General features: G+C 41.5%; 1 long non-coding RNA gene across 1 annotated transcript; it reads right to left on the bottom strand.

The window, feature by feature from the left end:
* Positions 1-3097: 3097 nt before the first annotated feature.
* Positions 3098-24268, bottom strand: LOC122992680. Its single transcript, XR_006406101.1, has 4 exons — positions 24258-24268; positions 9993-9996; positions 4275-4282; positions 3098-3197 (listed from the first exon to the last, which is right to left on the bottom strand). It is a non-coding gene; the product is annotated as an uncharacterized LOC122992680 (long non-coding RNA).
* Between the last annotated feature and the right edge of the window lie 1675 nt (positions 24269-25943).

Here is a 25943-nt window from a genome sequence, read left to right as displayed (position 1 = left end):
AAACGAGGCCCCCGGTCTGCGGTGCTGTGGTGGAAACAGAAAGGGACTAAAATTTCCGGGACACCCTATAACCCAACCGACACTCACCTCCGCAGTTATCCGTTTTCCTTCACTCAGCTCAGGCGGGAATTGAACTCCCCGTCTCACGCTGACCCTCGTGGTCTGCTCCGGGTCTCTCCCGCTGCGTATCCCTGCTCCACCTAATGCTTCCCCTTTTGTTGCTTTGCGTTCCTCTCTTGTCTTTGCTGCAGCTTACTGATTTAAAACTGCAGATATCGACCTAATGTCAGTTGCGGTGGAAGTGGGGGGGGGGGGGGGGGGGGGGGGGTTGGAGGGTGGATTCCATCAATTTCACACAGCTGCAAGTCTTCGCCGCTGTGATCATCAATGCATGTGATTAGATGACTCAGAATGCATTCACATGTGAAATATTATTTAAATATTAAAAATGTGACTCATTCCGACTAAACAACTGGAGGAGGAAGAAGAAAAAAAATAACCTTGGTGATGTCATAGTGATGTCATCAGCTTGGGCTTTTAGATTTAGAAACTCGAGGTGTGGGTTTAAAAAAAAAAAAAAAAAGATGCAAATCAGTTGCATTATGGGAATTGTAGGATAAGAGATACAAGATTAAAGAGAAAGTCTGATTTTACACATGAAAGTGTTCACTATACCGGAGATTACTACTGCATATGTGGAAAAGAGTTGTATAAAACCTCTTGTGGCTCCAGAGAGAGATGTGTGAAATCTGATAAAATGTCTCACATGATGTCGAGTCGGCGTCTGTCGGGGCTGAAGACTTTATATAACTCATACTTTATTCTATTCACCGCACATTCAGCGCTCAATCTGACAGCCTCAAACTGCTTCTATACGCTGCAGCAAAGATGTATTCTGTCCTGTTTGTGGCCTCCAAATGATTATCTGTTGGCTCAAATCCCTCTCTCTCTCTCTCTCCTTCTCTCTCGCCGTGCCCTTTGGGACTGGGGGGGCTATTGAGTAGTACTGAGAGTTAATGGCACATTAGAAGCAGACAAAGACACCCTGTGGATACAGAGGCCAGAGAGGATGTGGAGAGGAGGCACAGAAGAGGATGAGAGTTCAGGATGAATCCTGACTGTATAGAAACAAGTTGGAAACAGTGAAGAGAGATATACAGCATGTTGAATTGAGGGAAAGAGGAGGAGCGAGCGAGGAAGAGATGGAGAGGGAGAGAGAGAGAGAATAAATGAGCGAAAGAAGAGAAGCGGAAATTAGGCGAGACGGTCGATGACGGGGAGGAAAACAAAAAAAAAAGGGAGTCTTTTATTCCAGACGCCAGTGTCCTTTTTATCGATCGCTAAAAGAGAAAAACTGAAACACTATGCATCCCGTGAAAGTTGCAATCCAATAAGAGCTAATGAGATATCATTTGAATCCCAAAAGGGGCCCGGGAGATAGTGGTGCGTTGAGGTGAAGAGTGGCGGAGGGAGGGGGGGGCGGGGGGAGTGAGAGTGGATTCCCAGGGAGAGAGCTGGTGAAAGAGGGGGCCGACCCCCCGTGGGGTCAGTGCTATTTACTCTAGCCCTTCGCTCTGTTCGCTCTCTTTTTCACCCCTCGGCTGGTTTCTTCTCTCAATCAGATCCATTCTGCTCCTCCGAGTGCTAATCCACCAAACACAGGCTGAGAAACACTCTCATTAGCCCCCCCCGTGTGTGTGTGTGTGTGTGTGTGTGTGTGTGTGTGAGAGAGAGAAATTCAATTTCAGATGTTGGTGCACTAACTGCTCAAAAGCCCTGTTTTAAATGACCCTTCTACTTCTGCCATTTATTCTCATTATTCCAGCAGCCGTGTTCCCACTTTTTTACTGCATACTTGTTGTAACACAGTATGTAATAGTTACATTTTACTTGCATGTGTCTGCTGTTATGACATCATATAAATTTAACGATCCCCTCCAGCTCTGATTTAAGACTCTGCTTTGACTAATAATTTGGGTCTGATAAGGTTTTTCCACAAAGAAAGTTCAATTATTTCCTTAAAAATCAATAAAAGACAGATCAGGGGTTTTTCTAGTCTGTCTTAATACAACACTGACGTGCCATTATGTACGTGGAAACGGGTCGCTGTAACAGTTCCTCCTCTCCGTACTGACCCTGAAGATATTCTCTCTGAACATGACTCGCTCTGTGCAAAAAATGCATTCCAAAGTTCGACTGAAGCTAAAAATGAGTCAGTAAGTTTAGTCTGTTTCGTACCAAATTCCTTTTAATTGTTTCCATGGACTGACTGATGTTCCTCTGACCTGCGGCGGAGGGATACGGTCTGGTAGTGGCGTGTAAGTTTGTTGATGTTATCTGTTATCTATCAAGACGTGCCCCGAATACACTTTGAAGTCTTTTATTTTCTTCTTCTTGGCAGATCTGATAGCTGCTTCTGGACATGAATATTTTGGAAACAAACCGCTCCGACACTGATCTCCACCTGTTGTTGTCCTCTAAACCAACTTGCTCCCGCTTCTGCTTCTGACATCATTTATTCCCACGTACATAGTAGAAATGTGTGTACTGAGATGTCGAATCTTTATAAAATCAAGATGTGCCGTATGACTTTAACAGGCATGTAACCTCCGTCACGCTTAGCGGGGGCCAGACGGACCAGCCGTAGGCATAAATCGCGGCCTTGCGGGGGCTCATCTCTTATTAATGTGTGTTGCGAGGACTGGAGATAACTGAGGGGAGCTGTTTGCATCAGTATATGACCTTGTTGTTCTCGGCGCTCGCGTATAAGACATTGTCTTCCGGTGTTGATCTCGAAGCTTTTATTTATGCAGCCTTGTGTGCACAGCATTCTCTGTGTGTACGATTGTTTCCTGTAACCCAGAATTAAAGTACTTTCATCTAAAAGACAACGGAGAGACTCACCACGGAATCTTTTTATTTTAGTATACATCAGACAGACTTGAAAAATACCCAACCTATCCTTTGAAATGAGATCTACTCCTTCTCTCTTTATAAATAATCCAGAATCTATGAATATGTAGATTTTGTTCATCTGAAAAGTTTAACTGCCGGACACAAGACGTCTCCTCCTTCACTTGTAAAGTCCGTTCTCACTGTTAATGCACTGGAGGCTTCAAGTTTCCACATCACACTTGTGTAAAGTTGCATACTGGATCATAATTGGCTCCAGACTAGTTATGATGTTACAAATCATGCTAATCATGCTAATCATGTAAAAAAAATTCTGCACATAAAACATTCTGCACAAAGAAAAGATCAACATCCAACTGAAGGAACGAGAAGAAAAACTAATATTTGAGTGGAAGGAGACTTTAAGAGACATTAGATACTGCTGCAGGACAAATGGATAGAGGGGCACATCCACAGCGGCCACCGCATGTACGAGCTTTGACGTAAAGAGTCTGACCTCACACAACAACACGGGGCTTTTTACACCGCAACGCCATTTGGACGACTTTCCTCACTTAAGCAAAGTGCTTTTGGGCTGATTAGCAAAGCGCTTACGGTCGCGGCTACGCATTAATCACCTGCAAGAGCCATCAGCTTGAGGGGCGAAAGAGAGACACAGAGAGAGAGAGAGAGAGAGAGAGAGAGAGAGAGGAATGGTGGGGAGGTTCGCTTAAAGAAAAACAAGCTAATAACAATGTCCATTGAAGGGCTGTGTTGCCGTTTCCCTTGGGAAAGCTTAACAGTCCTTTCCTGCTATACAACAAAGCGCCACAGTGTGTGAGTGTGTGTCTGTCTGTGAGAAAGAGAGAAGACTATATTCACAGCCTGTATGTGTTGTATGTGTGTATGTGTGTGTGCAAGGGAGTCATTTCCACTGGGGACCAGAGGGCCGTGTCACCCTTAACTTTTACATTTCTCTCTAAACAGTGTCCTCTGACTGTCCAGCCGTCACTCTGCAGATGTGAGAGAAGAGATGTTAATATGGCTCATCTGAGGGTGTTTTCAAAGCTGTAGTTGGTTTGTTCTGGTCTGAGTCAGTGGATGAGTCAGTAAACTAGTCGGTTTGGTTTTTGACATGTTTAGTCGGCTCATTGGTTAGTTGTGTCTGGTGCGGGATCGAGAACGTAAACACAGGAAGGAGATCCTGAAGAAGAAGGTCCATCTGCCCAAATATCATGAAGACAACACACTGGGTTGTTAGTCCAGGTCGGATTTAGGGGGGGAACCGTTTAGCTGAAAGTTGCAGCTGGTTAGATGGAGGTTGGATCACATTCCCACCACAGACGAACCGCTCCAGAATTATTCTGTAATCAGACTGAGACCACCTCCTCTAAAGGGGCCTCCGTGCGGTTGTTTTGAGTACGATCAATGTGTTCACATCTGCCCGAACCAATTGCACCGAGTAGAAAAACCAACCAGAGTCAAATTAATTTATTGTGCGGTCACATTAACTTAACAAGCAGCTGCGAATGCTTTGCTGGATTTCTTTTTTTTTTTTTTTTGCCCTTGGCTTCACATCAGTAATCAGATTCCTCTCCTACTACCAAACTTATTACAGGACACTTTGTCTTAGTGTCAGTTTTAGGTCGGACTTTGGATGCAGTTGTTTTAAATATGAGCGTTGCAGTGATCGCTCTTTTCATCCAGCTGCTCAGCTGTGTTTTCTCCGTCTGCAGTCTTCTGTCGTGCACATGCAAACTTGTCAAAAGCTGAACCGAATCTGTGGAGAAAGCTGACTGTAACCTGGTTAGTTAAGTGCATATAAACGCACTGATTGCGTTGTTGTGTGTTGTGTATGCAGCCTGAGAGGAATACCTGCAGACACTACTCAGGGCTGATAAAAGTAGTTCACGGTGTCGACATGTTTTATACATAAATAAATATTATTTCATCTACATTTGTACATTTTATTGAATAGTTAATATTCTCATAAAAAGAACCAAACATCAGTCAAAGATAAGACAGTAAAGTACAGTTTTCATTCAACATTATTAAGCATCAGGTCTAAAGAATGACATTTTATATGTATTTATATATTTAAGTTATTTTACTACAGATGGGCGTCTGTTTGAATTTGCATGTTTTTTTCAGTGTGTCAACATCTGTTATCTGTGCGTGTATTTCTCAGTTTGCATATACGTTATTTACCATGCATGCGTGTCCGTCCACTAATTATGTTTGCATGTGTGTCGTGTGTGTCGTGTGTGTGTGTGTCGTGTGTGTGTGTGTGTGTGCCACCTGCAAAATACTTTACGTGTTAGTGAAGGGCAATCTGTTGAACTGATCTGATCAAATTTCAGAGTCATTATCACTCACTTTGAACAAGCTCTCTCTCTCTCTCTCCCACACACACACACACACAGAGTCACACCCTTTCTCTCCCTCTCCACTACACCCACGTCTCCCAAACACATTTATTCCAGTGACTTCAAGGGCATCAAATGTGTCAGAACTTAGAAAACCTGCCGGAGGTAAAGTCTTCATTTGAAACTGACACAGGAGGAAAACACACACACACACACACACACACACACACACACACACACACCTGAAAAAAAAAACCCCTTTTAACCAGAAGGAAACTCAAGTCCTCCACAGCTGCCCCCTTCACCCGGGGCTGGCTAGAAGTGATGTTATGACATGTAAGGACAAAAGGGCTTCGTCACAGTTTTATTTTAAAAAGGGAGATACAGAATAGGTGCAGATTGCATGTGCTTAAACACTGACAGTCATGAATAACATGCCGGAGTGATGGGTTTCTTCTTTGTGAGATTTTGTTTTCATATTTGGAGTGAATGAGTCTTTCTCCTGTCGCCACAGAAGCAACAGTAAATATATCACGTTGACATTTCAGGTAGATGAAGAGCACACGATGTCAATCGGTCAAATGTGGGAAAGAGGGAAGACCGTGCCGATGTTTAAAATGTCAAAGGGGCGAGTTAGACGACACAAAAGAAGGAAAACAATGAAATTTAAATGAGCTGATAATAATTGGAGATATGTTAAACTGTTAAGCTGATGTTTGCATAGTATCATGTGTTTACTCCGTATCAATACACAGATTAACACAAGAAGGCTGATAAGAGGGTGAGTCACTCAGTGTGAGGCGGCGTTCAAACCGACAACAACTCAGCCTCCTCATCAGGGTTGTTTTCTCTGATTTAAGAGATGCATGCAGACATTTTCACAGGCTGTACGACGCTCCTCATGACAAACAAACTGAACCTAATGTGTAAAATCGGTGGAGGTCGGTGCCTTTTTATGGTTCATCAGTCAATACTAACTTAACGTTTACAGGAAGTTTTGTTGCTTCTGTGTTAAAAGTGTTTCTAATATTTTGTCCACCTCATTAACATACATGAGGGGGGCACCCGCTACAACCTCAATAATGAACAAAAAGTAGAATTATCATCTTCCTGACGATGTCAACAAAAACTGAAAATGTATAAGCTTTGTAAAAGTAGAATTTATGGCAGAGCTGTTGTGTTGGATCACATTAGATTGTAATCAGGTGTTCCTTATAAAGGGCTTGGTGAGTGTATATATTTATTAAATTACACCAAAGAGTTTAAAATTATTAACATCTGAAGTCTTAATGGATATCCAAATAAAATATTTAAAAGAGTTGCAGCTTATGGTCGGTGCAGGAGTGTGTGGTGTCGCCTTTCCCGCTCTGGAAACACGCCCCGCTACCTCGGACCGAAGCTAACGCTAGCCTACACTAGCTGCACACTTGGGGTAACGTTAGCGACTTTAGCTAAACTGAGCTAAAAGGACAGGTATCGTAATCAAGTAACATATTGCGACAATAGTCTGACTCAGTGTGAGTCCCGGAGCTGAGAGAGCAGCAGGTGAGCCAGCTGCCAATCACAGCTGTCAATTTACGCCCACATGGCAGACACCAAAGCTACTATAAGTCTTCAAATCTTATTAACGGAGCAATAATTTCCAAAATGAGCACCAGCACACTTATTAAAGGACCTGAATTTAGAGATTGAGACCAGAATGACTTGTTGAAAAGAATACTTAGTATTTCTAGGGAGCAGTTTTTGGGAGTCAGTTGGAGCATCTAGTGGCCGTCGGTGGTATTGCACTTTAAGATACTTGCACACCGGCTGCAGCCTCAGCCTGGTAGTTGCTGCTTGAGTAGATAAGAGAGAGCTGATCCTGGACATACAGATGTGTTTGGTGTTGAGTGAGTCTTTCTGCTGAGGGAAGGAATTTGAGGGTCTATTAGAGCTCTCAGACTGACTCTCTGCAGTCGGGCCTCATGACTGAGTGACAGACGAGAGCTTAGTTCCCTTTCTGAGGCTGAGAAGCTGCTTTCTTTCTCTTCGACTGGTACTCACTTTGACACTGTTCAACCAGACAGATTTTAGATAAAACTGAAGCATCCTCTCCTTCCCTAAATGCACCTCTATACATTAATCATTGTTTTTATCATCTTTATTTCCCATCATAAGTCATTTTCAGACACACTTAGTCCTCAGTTATCACTTTGATATGACTAACTCAGACTGCTGAAGCCTCATATAAGCTTCACATCAGCTTTTAAATGACTGTATGGACACACTGTGGATTTTAGCCTCCATCACTTACATTAAAAGCACATTTATAGGATCTTTTAATATCCAGTATGAACAGGAGGAATGATTACAGCGAGGAAAAACCTCTTTCACTGCTCGTATGGACACCTGACTGTGTGTTTTAAGACGCACTTGAAAAACTGTGAACTTGTCCTTTAAAAAAAAAAAAATGTTTACTTATTGTCTTATCAAAGTAAGTTAATAAATGTTGCACTTGAAATTTAATGTGTTGCACTTATCAAACATTCGAAATGAGGATGTTGGCTAATCAAACCGTGTAGTTTGGCTGCCTTTTTAAAATGTTTACACAGTCTGTTCATTTAATTTAATTAACACAGGTACTTAATCATTAATCATTGCACAGTCACTCGTGGTTTGTTTATATAATGGCGCACAATAAAGTGCTCTGCTACATATTAACAGAACCACAGATAACCTGCTGCTTATTGAATTACAAACATCCCCTTATTACACACACACACACACAGCTGTGTTGCCATCACTTCAGAGGACTTTACATTTATTTGACTTCATTCCCTGGAGACTTACCCTCACCTAAAACAACCTAACCACCTAACCTGACATTAAACCAAGTCCTCATCCTGAGATTGACTGATTTACATGTTGGAGACTTGGTTTTTGTCCCCACAATGTGACTGTATAACTAGATTTATGTGTAGCTGAAGCTAATTTGTCCCTGGTTAGGCTTTTAAAAAGTGTTCAAACAATCTAACAAATGATGCAATCAAACAGAATCAGGATAAAAACAAGATAAACGGGTGAAACAGACTGTGTGCGTGTGTATGAGTGTGTATATGAAATGAGTCGTATATGAGTAACATAAACACAATCATCATGTTAGCTGCGTTCAGCCATGTTCAGAAATACTCCTGTTATTTTACAACACTGCATTATCTCACTGTACACGTTGAACACGCCGTCTCCTGTAAACATCTGCAGCAACACATTCAATTCAATTCAATAGAACTTTATTTATCCCCGTAAGGACAATCGTACGCAGCTGCTCGCCGCTCTGATCGACAGATAAACACGCGGTTGACAGGAAAGAAAGAACAAATAATGTTAATCACAAAGCTAAAAACAATGACAGGCTGAAAAATATGTGTGGAATAAATGAATACATGAATAAATAACTATAAATAAATATAAACATCTGTCTAAAAAGATACACAAAGTAATGTCGTGCAAGCATAAAAAGCATTTAACAGAACACTTCTACGAGGAATCAAGAAGAAGTTATTTTAATTTTCTTTTTCATTTCAACGTCAGGTTTTTTTTTTTACAGTGTTAAATATTCTGTCTCTGTCGACTATCAAGATATATCAAAACTCAAAAAAACATTTTTTAGGTTCGAGGTTACTTTTATTGTGTCCCGTTGGAGAAAAACTTTTCTTGGATTGAAGGAACTGCTGCATAAAAAACAAACAACACAAATAAAACCATTAAATAATAAGAATGCTTTTCTCCTCCATGTTGACATATTACATTTAGATCAGGACTGGATGGACAGGAAACAGCTGAGTAGATTTCGGTGGTGATCTTAATGAGGGATTTATATTAGATAATTCATATTTTCATTATAATCACTGTGAAACTATTTATATTAATAATTTATTTAATTTATTTATTGATTTAAACCAATATTTAGCTAACAATAACTAGCTAAAAGAAAAAAAAAGCTTCTACTAGTATTATTTTTCATTCAGCTCCTGATCTTATAGAAGATCTTTCAGTGTGACATCAGAGCTCACCTGTCTGTGTGTCTCTGTGCTGCTCGTTACAACATATTATTATGTTTAACATCCATAAATCCATCAGATAAACTTCTGCTAATTTACCTTATAAATAACATTCATGTCTCTGCTTCTGACCCGCTCTTTGAAAAGAGGAGCGATGGAGTAATAGAAATATTTCTCTGTTTGGATTAATAACAGAACGTTCTTTTAACTGAGCTCGACTGTTACTGACACTTTGGTTCTTCTTTAAAAAGGACTGGATGTCTTAATTAGGGATTAATTTTCACTTACAGTAATGAAGTTCTTTAATTAAACAACATATCTGAGCAACAATCACAAATTAACTAACAACACCTAACGTCTGAAATGTAAATATAATGTTAGTTTTTTCTGTTTAAAACGTTTAAACAGCTAAATATTCACCACCGTTTATCCCTGACTCCATTACTACAACTCCAGGCTGCAGCACGTCGACGGCGTAATATTTGAAGTTAAGCGTTGCCAGATCATCAAGCCAGGTACCCCCATATCCCCCTCTTCCACTCTTCATCATACTAACTCACTTTTTGCAGAAGACACACAAAAAACCTTGAAACTCTGAAACGGTAAAATCATTTGTGATAAAAAATATTAGTAGAGACAACTTGTCCCTACCGTCCATACACATATTTACGTCCATGCACGACAGCATCAGAACTAAACTACTACTAACTATAACTGCAACAACTTTAGCAGGATGTAAAGTCAGATATGCAACAGCAGGTTTAATGAGATTTGTGTTATTTTAGTTTTAGCCCGTGGTGCCATGAGCCATGTATCGATACACTCGGTATTTTTCATCTTCGGCACATACCTCAGGTGCAGTGAGGGGTAATCTCTGACAGATGCTGCGGGAAAATGAAAACACTGAGGCATTAGCGGGGGGCTGTGGGACCTGTCAGAGCCGTGCCTGTTGTGCAGAGCCGTGAGGACAGTTGTTCCAACAGGTTAATTGTCTGTTCCCCACCCCCAAAACGTCCTGTCTCGGATAGCTCGGTGCCGTGAAGACATCTTGTGACATCCAGCGTTCCAGTCCAGTGACTTAGCCTTTTCTCTTCCACCCCCACCTGCTCACCACAAGCCAACGCACACTAAACAGACATATAGGCACTCTCATGCTGACAGGATCCACTCTGTCTGGCCCCCAGCTGTTTGGCCACAGATGGGTGGTTTCCTGTCAGAGTCTTTTCCAGATGTAAAGGGTTTCTCCCCCTTTCTTTCACCGCCTTTCTTCTCCTTTCTTTCCCTCCCCTGAAGTATTGTGTGTGTCTGTCCCAAATCATCAAAGCTCATATCTAGAATCCTACCAAGGCTTTTCTTTTTCTTGCTCTTTCACTGCATCCTGCAGTATTGCCGGTCCCCGTTCCTTATATGTAGATTCCAACAAAGGGATTTCCATAATTTCTTGCTCTCTCTTTTTTTTTAAAAAAACCTCTATTTCAAAGCTTCAACCTCCTTTGCTACTGCCCTATGAGGCTGCAGACGTGGCTATACCTGCTCCATCATCAGTCAGGAAAGAGTGAACCACATCCACACTGCAGAGGAACGACTGAGAAATATAATGCAATGTATATTTAATAATATACGGTCTTCAAGGTACTCAAAGAATTCATGATTTGATCCCTATTTGTAGTCTAGTTTGTTAAAGGTGCAGTGTGTAGGATTAAATAGCATCTAGCAGTCCAAGTATGTAGGAAAACCTACGGTGGTCAGCGTTTGGTTTGTCCATTCTGGGCTACTGTAGCTACAGCCCACACCCGACACTTTCAGCACTTTCATCCTGCCCACATAACCGCGTGGAATGATGGCACTTGGGCGGTCCGCTCCTGTTTCCCAGATCTGGGCCACAAGTATGTCAACCATGAACCAACCAGATAAACCAGAACTGGCTCACATCCAGAATACATGAGAGCACCGCATCTTTACCAAAAAAGGCCCACATTTGATTTGGGATGTTTGGGTCCTATCTGCTATTTTACATTTCAGGCTCACATCCATGTTTTCCGGGCCAGAAGAAGAAGGTCAGCAGTGCAGCATCATTGCCTGAAGTGGCCCACATCTGTATGCTATCTGGGATTGTGGTGCAACATGGCGGCTCTGTGGAAGAGAACCGCTCCTTATGTAGATATAAAGGGCTCATTCTAAGCTAACGAAAACACAATGATTCTTATTTTCAGGTGATTATACACTAATTAAAACATACTTATGAATATTATATGCCAGGTCCGTTCTGCTAGACGCCATTAAATTCTACACACTGCACCTTTAAGTTAACAATACATACAGTTATGGAAGAATTAATTATTAGCTTCAGAGATCTGGACCTAGATTGACTGTGTGTTCAAGGCTGCTTAATGAAGAGTCAACATTCGTCAGACTCTGTGATCAATGCTTTAGTGATCAGTTTGACGTGTGCTTTCAGTGTAAACAGATGGCTTTGGGGGGGAAACAAGCATCGTGTTAGCTGCTGTTTCTCAATGAATATGTATTATTTGTTGGCTAGCCAGAGCTGACAGATGTTTCAAAGGTGGTGTGGTGAAAAAAAAAAAAAAAAAGTTTGCGAATGCCAGGATGCATGGAAATTCACCTCTAATCAGTAATTTCAATGGATTCCAGCTGTATTTGTAAATACTAAAAAATGTCCATATATGAGCTATCAGGACATTGTGGCGATGTATTTTCTGCCCCCCCACATCTGCACGCACATCCTTAATTGTCTGTAAACAGGAAACTTGTCTATAAGGTTGTAAATTCCTAATTAAACCGTCCTCGTCTCTTTTACTCCTCTCCCCTCGCTTCTGCTTCCATTCTCTCCCTGTCCCTCTTCACAATAAGGTGACACAGACACGTCCACGCTGGCATATGGCTCAACAATAGCTACGAGTGTTAAAATATTAACTTGCTCCACCTCATTAAGGCTCTCTAAGTCATAAAGCCCTTCTGTGAGGTAGCACTATAAACCACCGTCCACCCCTTAGCCCTCCCAGCCGTGATGCTCGTAAGGCTAAAGCACCAGCAGGATGCGCCCCCCTTCCGGAGCCTCCACAAAGGCCAGTATGGCATCGTTAATGGTGCATGTTGGATTAAGATCGACCTGAAGCTTAGCAGGAGATGCTCTATGAAACGGCGTCTATAGAGTCTACGGGGGGTCCTGGTGTTTTGTGTATCAGTGAGAGCTCGCCTGTGTGTGTATATCTTAAGACAGTTTGGTGGGGTTTAGAGCTCTGAAGATGTGCACTTTCTGAAATGACCCACAGTTTGTGTTCTAAGGGGTTTCTACTCTAAAAAGGTTGGTTTGTAGATGAATTTGAAGATGGATCATGCTTCGGAAAATGAGAGGGATGGAAAAAAGGATGCAAACTCTTTCCCTTCTTAAGCTCTTGTTCTGTTTTTGCATTTGTACTCAACTGGGACTGGATGTGCTCACTATCCACCTTCTTTGACTTAAATCTTGGTTTGGACTCACAACTGGACTTAAAGGAGCCGTAAGATAAAAACAAAGTCTACGTAGGAGACTGAATACAGGTCAGCAACACGTAGGCAGTCAGTGGAGGCAACATTACCAAAAGGGTTGAAGAAATGCAGGCAAAAAATCAGAAAAATAGGCAGGCATCAGATACTAGAAACAAAGGGCTCGAACGCTATGGAGGTGGCAGAGGAGGTAGAGGTCACACAATGAAATATGATCCTGGAAGTCCAGCTTGAAGTAACAGATTCATGCAAAACTTATTAGATGGCAAAATGCTGCACAGGGGATTATAATACTTGCAGACAAGATTTTACAACTCTGTAAAGTTATAACAGCAGCAAGTATTTTATCTTTCATTGTAACAAGTTAAACCGTAAAAATACAGCAGCCACGTTACAAAGTAATCCAACAGGAATGTGTGCTTGCATGTATGTGATTGGTCAACGCAGTGCCTTGCCAGGTTCCACTTTTTTGCCTGATGACCCTGCATCGTTTTGCCGGAGCCCTGTGAGTTGGTACTGTCCTCGTATGCAAACTGGTGGGTCAGAGCAGTGGTCTTGCCATTACTGGGACCAGGACAGTAAGATGGTGTAAAGACAGACGGGTGGGTGAACTGCTTTGCTAAGGAAAAGGGTCCATCTGACTTGCCGGGAGTTGAGCAAACACAAATTTAGTTTGCTTTGGTTAGTCTGAAATCACTTGTAGTGCCCAGTGGGAGTGTTAAAGCCCATCTTTCACTCATCCTGATCCAATCATAGGTGTTTCTGAGGTCAGGTTTAGCACAACTGGAGTCTTTGCAATGGTTTGAGAGCAAGAAGAGTCAACAGGAAGGGGTTACCTGTTCTAGACAGTAATGTCAACAAGGCTAAAGTAGTCACTGCTGGCTTAAAGGCTCTTATTTTTCCTCTCCACATAGAAAAAAAAGATGCATCCATCTCTTCTCCTCCCTCCTTCACCCTTCATTTCTCCTCTACTTTCCTGTCACTGATCCTTCTCTTTTTAAGGCTCCTCCCCTCTCCATGACCCATTACATAAGTATTAACTTCCCACATGTCAATTGATACTATTTCCTTTCTCCTCTCTCTACTCCTCCATCTCCACCTTTCTCCATTACTTTAATTGAACCTCAGTCTTGCAAAGAGGTTAAGGATGCACGACGGTGTTACGAATCAGGTAAATCTTGATTTTGATCCACAAGCGGACTCGACAAACAGGAGCAGTGAGGTAAAGACACAGTTTAATTAGTCTGAAAGCAGAATACAAGTTGGTGAGAGGTGAGCAGCCATTACTGGCTACCGTACCACAGGCGAAAATCAGAAAAAATAGCGTATGGAAGGCAGACACAGGAAACAAAGTGCTGGAGGGCAGGTACGAACTCTGCTGGGGTAATGAGGAGCAGGTGTGCAGGCAGGTCAGCAGAGTGATAGAAAGTGGACACACAAGGCCTTTCCTAATCTGCCTTCTTGTATGTAATTGTGCTCTTGTGGATTTAAGAAACGTCTGTTACAGCCCAAATACAGAGTCCACATTTAGCCAAATCTTGGACTGGACTTACTCCACACCCATCTTACAGAGGATGCTTTGACAGCTGACTCGTGTGAACTTGGAGCAGACGTGTATCAATGCATCTGGTTGTCAGTAAATTTAGTTTTTCTTCAGACTAGAGCCAGTGATGTAAGCAAGAACGCTGCCGTCCCTGTGTGCAAATTACTGTCTGGTCCTGTTCCTGCAGGTTCGGACTCTTTATTTAATTTTCCCAAATTTTTCCAATTTTTTCTGTGTATTGACAAAGGTCTACTGTGAAGAAAAATGTTGGGTAAAGGAGGAATGCCAGGTCTGAAATGTGAGGTTAGAGAACATGCAGGCGTAAGACATTAAACAGAAGATGCAGATAATTGTTGTGATGATTTTGTTGTTTCCATGACAATAACCATTAAAAACGCATCTGACCTCATGAGGTGCAATTCCATCGACCTGTTTTTGTTCTCATTTTCAATTTGCACAGTGCAATCACTGACAATTAGGGAAAATTCCCAAAATAATGCCAAGCAGGTTTTATGCCTGGCTGAGGTGGAACAGTTGATGTATCGATAAAAGCATAAGTGCAATGGAAACAGACTTAGCAAATAAATCATGAGGTACATAAAGACTTAAACGTCCACTGAAGAGAAAAACATGGTGGCAGACGAAAACATCAGATGTGTGAGGAGCGATGATGAGACTGTAACGCTCCTCCAATTAATACATGAAACAAACAGAAATGTCTTATTTCTATCATGTTTTCTAAATTGTTTTTCACTGTTTGAGGTTTGACTGCTGCTCATTTAATGAAATCATCCTGTTGCTTCTCCTGCAATGGTTTAATTGGCACTAACTGGAGAATTAGTGCCACCTGAATTTATTTTGATGACTCCTCTCCAAATATGACATTGTACATTTTCTTTTGCAGGTTTTCAGGAAATTTGATGAAACGTTGCGCTACATTTAGATGGAAACCCAACTATAGACTAATGCAAATCGCATACTTCTGTACTTACACTTAATATTTTGAGTGCATAAGTGTGTTCACACTGAGAAGTATGGAAAAATGCACTGTGAGAACCCGGATGGTGCACTCAAAACGGTCAAAAAGTTGGGTGTGGAACTATGGACACTTCTCGCCCTCAATGGTCGCCATCTTGGCTACGTAGCGGAAGGGGAGGGACCACTTTTCAAACTGGAAATGGCGACGGAGTACGTTGTAATTACGGTGAACATCGCCACATTATACAAGTTATACATGTGTTTTTTAGCACTAAGCACTGTCAGATATAAGCCATCAATATGTTTTTGGGTTAATTTAGCAGTCTGTAATGATTTGGTAGCGCAAGCGATAACGCGAATGCTAACGCTAGCTAATGCTAATTTTGCAATCATCATTTCCGGTAAGTGCACAACAGCTGTGTTTGATTTGAGACAACACTAACCTGTCAAAATGCATGCACTACACCAGTAAGTACATAGTGTACACAGTGTACTACATGAAAGCGTACTAACAGAAGTATGTGATTTGAGACACAGTTTAAGACTTACATATATAACATACAGTATATAAGGTGCATGTAACACGTTAGCATACAGAGTGTCTCAGTGAATATGGACCTTATTACAGTAAGTAGTTTAGAAGTAGGTTAAGTAAGTAAGTAAGTAAGTAGGTTAGAACGGCAAAGATTTGACGCATCGACTTCATTCAGATACCTGGAATTACAATATGGCTGTAACAGGAAGTTACATCATCAGTTTAGGAGGAGGTGCTAAACCAATACCACTTTTTTACTTTTATGAAATGTTAATGACCTACTATCACTCAAGCACTCTCATCACATAAACACTTCAATCTTTGAGGCCGCCCGGTGTCAACTGTCCTCAAAAAGTGAAGTATACTCTGTAAATCCTCCCAGTATGAGCCTGCGTCTGTCTCTAACATCACAGCTGTTCTTTCAAAGAAACTTCTCTGTTCCCCTCCTCCTCCTCCTCCTCCTCCTCCTCCATCTCTATCTCTTCTCCACTCTCACTCCTCCTGTCTCCTCCTCCTCCTCCTCCCTGTCACTGATCCCTGCTTTGTAAGGCTCCTTCCTCTCTCTCCTTTGCCAGGGGATTAACTCCCCAAGTGTCAATCAATACTGTTTTCCTTTCTGTTTCACCCCTCCTCCTCCTCCTCTACCATCTCCACCTTTCTCCAGTCTTTTAATTGAACACCAAGTCTTGCAGGGAGGAGGAGGAGGAGGAGGAGGAGGAGGAGGCCGGTGTGTTTTTTTTTTTCCCCACCTTCGTCCATTACAACATTTGATTCCTCCTTTTTTTTTTTTCTCCCCCTCCACCTCCTTCTGTCAAGCTGTTTGCTCAGCTCTGGGTCGCTGAGTTTGGAGATGGAGGGATGAAGAAGAAAGAGAAGAGAGAGAGAGAGAGAGAGGGAAGTAACGCCAGGAAGAATAAAGAGGCAAAGAGAGAAAGAAGCATAAATGTGCAGGGGATGGTGTAAAAGTTTAATAAACAGCAAGACCTCACGGTTTTCGGGAGAAGAATGAAGGATGACGATATGTTTCTTTCCTGTTTATTTTATTACGTCTGTGTGTGTGTGTGTGTGTGTGTGTGTGTGTGTGTGTATGTGTGTGCGTGAGGCTCCTGCTCTCTCTGTTTTCCCCCCATAAACACGTCTCTCTTTTTTTCGGCCGGGCGCTGAGATTTGTTTTCAATTACTCACCGTGATCAACGAGATCGTCCCCCGTTAATACGCCTATGAGTTGTTCGCACACATTTTGTCATACGAGGATGACAAGGTGCAAATCCGGCTGATGTGACGGCTTACAGTATACACACTGGGAATAGCGCCCGGTAGAGCGTGTGACCGAATGAAACCTTTATCTCTTTTCGCCTCTTTTGTCGTTGTATGAAGCAGTTAAAAGATCTGAAACGTTCGGTGTTTAGTCAGGAACGGACATATTTACATTCATGTAGCTTGAATGCGCTCTGACCCTTTTATCTGTCGTGTGTTTTCAAGGGATCCAAATATTTACTTTCTACTTTCCAAAAGCAAATTCATTTTTCATTTTCTTACTATTTGACACTTTATATTTGTGTTAGCTGCTCCTTTTTTGTTCTATAGAAGCCGAGGGGAGAGTGCTTTGTGATGTTTTTGGCTTGAAACAAATGCTCATTTTGTTGATGCTCATTTTGAAACCAAACCAAAGTTTCAAAAGAGATTTCAAACGTTCTCCTGAAATGTCACGCTCACCGCTCTGCTGCTGCTCTCACTTTTTTTTTTTTTTTTTTTTTTTTAACACACAATTTATAATTCATTTCATTCTTTTCACTCGGCCGTTTTTTTTCTTTGATTGATGTTAAACTACAAGTCAGTGAAACTCGACACTTCCTTCACATTAAAAGCCTTTCAGTAAACAAAAAGGTTGGAAGGCTTTTAATGTGACAAATCTGCAGGAAGTATTGAGTTTCGTTCACAATAACAAGTGAGGAAAACGTGGAACAACTGGAATCAATTAACGAATGAAACCGGTAGGAAAGAGCAGCTCAAGAGTAGCAGAGGTTGATTAATGTTTGGCACAATTTGAAATTCAGTAATCATATTACAGTTACTAATCCCAGTAACACTCTGTTACTTTTACACTTTGGGGTCATTGTGCTCGCCGTCTCACCGGCGTTAACGGAGGGTTGATATCAGTGTGGTCTCCGCGATCAGCTGACAGACGATCTGGAGGAGGAGAAACGTGATTAGCAGTAAAGACTTTTTGTTCATGTGTGTTCTTAGCCGCCCAGCTTGCTAATGTTACCCTCGGGTACATTCAGGAGTCACCTGACGCTAGTTCAGAGTTGGAGTTTGTGTGAATTTGTGCAGCTGAGGTCGAGACTTCTGGGATGCTAACGCTAGCTGTCGGATGGTCAATAAATCCTTCCAAACTGTATCCTGCCTGCTTGTAAGACAAACGTCTCATTTTCTGTTTCTACTTGTGTTAAAGGACCAGTGTGTAAGATTTACTTGTCAGACATGGAATATAATAGTTATAAGTGTGTTTTAATTAGTGTATAATCTCATGAAAATAAGAAACGTTGTGTTTCCGTTAGCTTAGAATGAGCTCTTTATATCTACATAGGGAGCTGGTCCCCTTTGGGTAACGTGACGGTAGAAAAAGACACCAAGGACGAAGGCCGCTGAGCCACCAGGATGTCCTGTATGCCCATCTCTTTTCCAACAAAAACCTTTTATCAGCTCTCTCATCTGAACTTCCTGAGGGAATAAACTTTATCTCTCTTTCTCCGCTTTTTCTCCTGAGTAACGGACTGCTGACACTTACAACTAATCACAACCGGCCGCTATCACATAATCTCAGGATCATATTCTCTTTTCTCAGGAATCTGAGGTCAGCAACAACTACACTTTACAACACTTAGGATCAGCTTTATCACAGCACATCTAACCTTTCCTTTGATTTTTGGACTGTCTCCTACTTAGTCTAGTGTTACACCAAGCAGACACACACTTTCGTTTCTGACTCCCCCTGCAGTGATGACAACCAGCAGCGTCTCGCACTTACAAAGAAGAGAGGATTCAAGCTTGGCTGAGCTAAAACACAGCCAGGTTAGTGCCCAGCCTGTTAAGAACCCTGATAACAATCAATGGAGGATCAATAAAAATCAATGGAAGCTAATGGCAATGGGGCTTTTTTCCTCTTAAAGGTCAGTTAGGGTTTGTGGGTCGCTATCAGACCATCAGCAGCATCACTGGACCATTAACCCCATCAGGATCTCCTAGGAGACCCCGAATTAGAAAACAGATGTGTGAGTTCATCACCTGGAGTTGTGGAGAATGAGATGGCGGTGGGGGTTTACAAGACAAACACACATACAACAGTGGATAAACAAAGAAGGTGATGGTGTAATGAAACGGAGGAAAAGGAAGGATGGATTATTCGAAGGTCATGAATGATTACCAATAAATAAATATGAACACCAGACAGGGGGTTTGTCTGTTTTGGTGACCATGACCACCATGATTTCTCCCTACCTGAACCAAGTAGTTCTTTTAAAGAGGAACAACATATTAAATTAATGTGTTCACTCTGTAAACATAATCACATAGCTTCTTGTTGACATTCAACACACATATTCTATGTAAAAACAGCTGTTTCTGCTCAAAATTACCTTATTTGTGTTTGCTTAGATTTGAAGTTTGTCCACGTTGTTTGTCACATGTTAGTATGACTGTTGCTCTTTGTGGTTCCACCATAAGTCATTTAGAGCCTGTCTTCACAAGGAAAACAACACAATAGGTCGTAAAGTCAGGCGCCAAAAAAGGACCTATAGTTGTGTTTTGAGTGACAGACACCATCTAGCAGCCGTAGTAATTATGACCCAGAGAAGTGGGTGCGGTTCAGAGGACGTATATATATAAGGTAAGAGTTGGGTGGCTGGTTAGATCTGAACCAGAAGTGGACTTAGTGGACTTTGCTGCAGGAGCCCATTGATCGCTTCCCGTTTCCAACCGTGAGTTTTTGTAAAAACTGTAACTACGATTGTCTTGTGTTTGCTGTCGTCATGATGTTGAAGGTTGCTTAACTTTAAGGAATCTTTAACCGTCACCACATTTCAAGTGATCATTTTCATCCAAACCATGATTTTTCCCTAATCCTAACCAAGTGGGTTTAGTGCTTAAACCTAACCAGACCGAAACCGCAGCGTTGTCACATCATAAAACATCATTATTTTTTAACATTGATTGATATCGATAGCGCAGACAATTGATGTTGTTGTCTTTATGATGACTGCTGATAGAGGCGCCTGATGATTGTTTAATTTAGAGGGTTTGTCATTTCTGTGGGCGTAAAACCATAAAAACTGACCAAGTTTTCATCAGTAAACAGCCTTGACAACAGTACAAAAATGTTGGCACCACACAGGGTGCAGTAGAAAACCGAAAAATGCCGACCTCACACAAACTTCTGTAGCAGAAAAAAAACAAAACAAAACAAAAAAAAACCCCAAATATCACATGACGGCCTTTGTCTGCTGTGTCAGTTACTGTGTCTACCCATGTTGTCCTTTAGATGCCAGTATCCAATCAGATTTGACCTTAATCCACACTGACTAACACACCTCATATCCGATGCTACGTTACAGTTTATTTTCTTTACTACAACTACTACTGTTTTGTATTTATTGGGATTTGGTGTCTTTTCCTGTTTTTGTCATGGGCTATGGGTCGGGTTATGACACATAAGAAAACCAAAACCACTCACTAACTGATGGAGTGGTTGAGACAGAATATGGGGAAAACACCACCACCATCCCCCTCGTTAAGGCCTGCTGCAACTTTCCAGCAGTAGGAAATTAACATGTGGTGCAGAGTAATTGAAATACAATTGAGGGTTTATTGCCAGTAACAATGCCAATGAGGTATTTTATTGTTAAAACTAAGTTGCCACTGACAATCAGAGAAATATGCCCCAAAATATCAGACTGAAGGAGCAAATATGTTATTAAAAAAAAGATGAATCTTCTTGTACAGAACACAAAGTTGGAAAATATAAAAAACTACAAACCTTTCCTATGATTTGAAAGAAGTTTGCTTCAACCTTTTGCCTTTATGTCTTTATCTCCACAATGACAGAGTAGCTCTCTAATTCAAAGAGCAAACTCTGCCCTGTAACTTTCCAGGTCACCACTAAAGCTAAAAGGCCGGATTAAATGTTGACTTCACTGGTGAAATGATGATCTGACAGCTTCTGTGTTTGTGTTATTGCTCATTCTGTGTGTGTGTGTGTGTGTGTGTGTTAAACTTGAGGTGTGTACCTTCCTTTTTAGCACCTTACCTATTGTGTGTAGTCAAGGTGTGAAGGTGCTTAATCCTGCTCTTCACAGCCGGCAGAGTTGCTTTGTGATCCTCATCTCCGAGCAAACATCAGGGAGAAGGAGGTCTGCAAATAAATACATGCAACCGCGCATGCACCCCCCCCCCCCCCCACCCTAACTGCAGGCCACACACAGATACATGCATATATGTGCATCCTGAAGATACAAAAAACCTGCATGCTCGCACTACACACATACAGCACCACTGATATGTCTGCATGCTTGTACACATATGAACAGATAAGCAGACATACCCCTAAATGCACACACACACACACACACACGAGTACAACATACACACAGTTTTTTAATCCGAGTACAGAGGTTACTTATCAGCTACGCTCTTCTTATAACATCTTATAACAATACCTCTCACGCAGCCTGGTCCGTTTACTGCGTCATCACGTAGCCTAGACGCCGTGTCTTCTCTATTGTCACGCGGGCGCTGACAGTTTCTATTTTTATGTTAAGATATTTTATGGTCTATGGATGAAGCAGCATAAATTACTATGAGGGGGATAAAAATAACTCAGCAGAGGCAGCGATATATAGACCAGAGGGGGGGAAATCCCCACCATCGCCCCCACCACCACCCCCGGGGCAAACTGCACCCTGATTATCATGTCCTACGAATGAATAACATCATAGAAATTAATTCCAAAATTGTTTAATTGCTTCAGACTAATTTATACAAAGGATTGAAAGTCCTGTTTTCACCTCCTGCTCCCTTAATAAAACATTCTGTAGTCAACTGAACTATAAGACAGACAGAAGAAGACACATTTAGTATCTGAATAAATATCTGAAGTTTTTAGTTCTGACAGAAAGCTCTCATGTGGATGGACGTTACGTAACTGTGTCCCCATTGGTCAGTTAATTTTGGATGCACAGGTTGGTGCAACAAGTGGTATGAAAATGAAAAATAAAGCAGCGAAACTGAAAAAAAAGGAGAATCAATGTAGCACTTTTATATAGTTTTATTCTAAGTTTTACCTTTGAGTTTTGCCCTTTTTTTAAAAATGAATTACCTGATACCGATCTGACTCGGGTCTTCAGAATTGTAGACGCCTTAAGACCTTTAATATAAGCGGGCACAGATGATGGATGGATGGATGGAAATAACACACTTCTAGGTGACCTCATTTTTAACAAATGTATGGAAAATGCAGTGCACTTGCACAAAGTAAACCACACGTTACGTGGACGCACTCTCAGTATATAAAAGTTTAGTTTATACACACAAACATGCAAAAACAGTGTTGAAGAAAACTTCCATTGCCCGCTTCGAGCAGTATACACACCGCTAACCTTCGATACACACTCCTCCAGACAGATTAGAGCCAGCTGCACGTTACAGATGTGAATTTATATGCTTGATATGCTGCAGTGAGTACAAAGGGTCCAAATATCATGGAGACGCTCATTTACATGATGTGCGGAGTCAGGAGTTTGGCACATGTTGACATGCATATCGCTAAATGTGCACACACACACACACACACACACACAGCAGTTTTTGTCACCCATGTTAGCAGATATTCATCAGTAAGTGGCCGCATGCAAAGTGTTTTCCCATCTTTAATGTAAATTTCGTCAAATTTATGCAAACATGCGCATACGAGGATACTCTATCACATAGTAATCTGTTCTGAGACCTTTTATTATTGTGAAAGGAAACACACATTCACAACTGGCATTTTCGTCCCCTCGTACCCTTCCAATCAATCCTCCGAACCAGCGGTACATGTTTATATTCCACTGTGCTGAATTTACACTCGGGGGGTAGCTCTGTTTTAACTTTTGTCATTATTTGGAGCGAGCGTTTTGTTACAGTGTAGCCGTTTGTACAGGCAGCAGCAGCAGCGGACAGATGTGAGGCTGATTGGATCCAGGCTCGCCTGCGCTGATTACAGTGATAAAATGGGTCAATCTACGATGATGGCGCGCTTCAAACATAATTCATGGACTTTTAATAAAGAATCCCTGATGAGGTCCACGGTTACAATATGTTGGGAATTATTCTGGTTGCACTGGGGGGGCGGGGGGGGGGAAAAGAAATACGGGAATCGTTCCAGGATAATATGAGCTCATTAAATGCAAATTAGCGCAACATTTAGAGTAGTGCTGCATGTTTACATACTTTGGCTTGAACTATCAATGTGCTTTAATTTACAGTAAACTCACTTGTCATCATGTCGGTTTATATTTTGTACAAGACAGATTCCTGTTTATGTATTGATCCTGGCTATTAAAAGCAAGTTATTTATTATGTACAGTACTGGGCAAAAGTTTTAGGCACTTTAGACTCTTGCAGCAGCATCACGGCGTCTGATCGTCCCGAATGTATTCTGCAGCACGACGACGACGACCCTGAACATCCAGCCGGAGTCATAAAGAAGTATCTGCAGCAACTAGAGGAAGAAGGAGTCCTGCAACAGATGGTCTGATCCCCACAGAGTCCTGATCTCAACATCACGGAGTCAGTCTGGGATTAACACGAAGAGACAGAAGCAGCCGAGACGCCCAAATCCACAGAAGAAGAACCGACCCGCCGAGTACCTGAAGCGCTGCGAGCGGGTGAACCGAGGAGAAGTGCTGCTGATTTAAAGGCGAAGCTGCAAATATTGATTTCATTTAGGTTTCTGCTGTTTACTCAACTTCATGTCAAGTTAACTGATCAATAAAAAATATTCTTTGCTTTATTTTTGAAAGCATCAATCACACACTTTTAGTGCCTAAAAGCTTTGCATATATAATTGTTATAATCATTAATTTTGAATAATGTTTCATTTAAATATTTTAATGTTGTTTTATCAGACTTTTAATTTCAGAGGGTGTTGCTCAGATAATTATTATTTTTTTGCTCTTGTGGACAGAATTGTTTGATTTTCTCTGGAAAAAAAAGAAACTCTGTTGCAATAAACGCTGTAGATTTAAACCAGAATCAACTGCTAATGTAATAAAGTGACAGAACATATCATTTACTAACTCAAAAAAGGGAAGTTTAGTGTTAAGTTACTCCTTCAGCTTTTCATATCTGAAATTAAAAACCTCAGATTTAATTCGGTTTGATCTTTAACTGTTAATGTTGAATCCAGGTGTTGTCAGACATCACATCTGATACGCTTCATCTTTTAACCACCAAATGCCTTTTTTTTTTTTTTTTTAATCAAGAGGCAGTGTAAGAAGAGAGGCTGAGCTGGATTACCCACGCTGTAAACACAAACACAGAGGTATCACATGGATGAGAAGAGAAACAGAATACCAGATAAGAGTCGATTCAAAAGACAGATTATCTTATTGGCCGGGAGTTCAAGATTCCCGTGGTGCTCGGCTTTATGTGGCTTTCAACAAGTCGTTTTAACAAGTTAAAAGGCCAATAAGTTAAATTTTTTACTGGCCTAGAGCATGAAGTGACAGAACACACAGTTGACCTGTGGCTGTATTGATGTCTGTAGAAACGGAGCAGCTGTCAGTATCACATTACGTTTCAGCTCAGGCTGCTAAAAAGCTTCGTTTTGAAGCCGTATCGTTACTACGACGACACACAGGCCGAACATCTTTTACCTGCACGAACCAATGACAGCGTGCTTTTATCTTGAGAACAAAACACACAAACTGGGGGATGTTTTTTGCTCACTACTGTCCTTAAAGGAGGAACACTATTGTCCCTTTGGAAGGAAAAAGTTAATGAACTAACGGGCCAAACTTTCATTTTATTAAATGTATCATTGAATTCAAGAGGGAACCCTGCTGTTTTTTATCCTCCGAGTCTATTTTTTTTCTCCTCTGTCACATTTAGTGAAGTTTAATCTGCACAAACAGCTGCTTAAATCACACAAATCTCCTGCTATATATATATATATATATATATATATATTTTGAACTTATTAACTCTATATTGATTGATCTGCTTGTGAGTTTGTAACTTGCAGTGTTGCTCTTACAGCGTAACTGCAAGTTTCAATTACTTCAATTCAGTTTTTGAGAAATGACGTTTTGTCCGTCATTTTGCAGACGGTTAAGAATACTACAACACCCATGAGCCTCGGCCACCGTTGCTATGGAGAAGAAGCTAGTTAATGGTATGACTTTGGTCTGACTGTTGTTTATGGTGCCTTTTTCTGATTTGTAATCATCATCATTGAATTTGTGCTTCCAGTAAAAACCTCAAAGGCGACCCGCTGTCTTTGACCTTTTAGTGGAGGTTCAGCTCGCCTCATCGCTGTGCACCTACACGTATAGTGAGGGCAGAAAGAGAGAACTTGAGAATACAAATAAGCCTTTTTGGGTGTACATTGAGAGAAAGAGACGGAGAGACAGAGAGAGAGAGAACAATGGGGTAAAGGTTCCCGTCACGGAAGGCTTGAAGGGGAGGAAAAAAGGCCGGCCGGTCGGGTCAGGTCGGCTCTGTTATCATAACAGCAGCTAAAGCAGCCGCTAATGTGGGAAACAAAGCAGAGATGTGACTGGAAACGGCTCAGTACTCAGACAGCAGCTGGAAGAGAGTACAGCAGCAGCAAAATGACTGGGAGTGTTGCTCCCAGCAGGCTCCATTGCTCATTTTAAATGTGCTGTTTTCTATTTTAGTACTTCAGTGCAGATGTTTTGTTTTTTGTTACAGATTTTTTTTTACTTATCGTCTCTGTGAACGTCTCCTTTAAACCTATTTGTTAGTAATCTTAAAGCTATGTTTAGGCCTATAACCCTTCCACCTGAACCCAGCCCGTACCTGCA

The sequence above is a fragment of the Thunnus albacares genome, chromosome 11, assembly GCF_914725855.1.
Source record: "Thunnus albacares chromosome 11, fThuAlb1.1, whole genome shotgun sequence".
Taxonomy (NCBI): domain Eukaryota; kingdom Metazoa; phylum Chordata; class Actinopteri; order Scombriformes; family Scombridae; genus Thunnus; species Thunnus albacares.
This window is presented reverse-complemented; position numbering and strand designations above follow the sequence as displayed.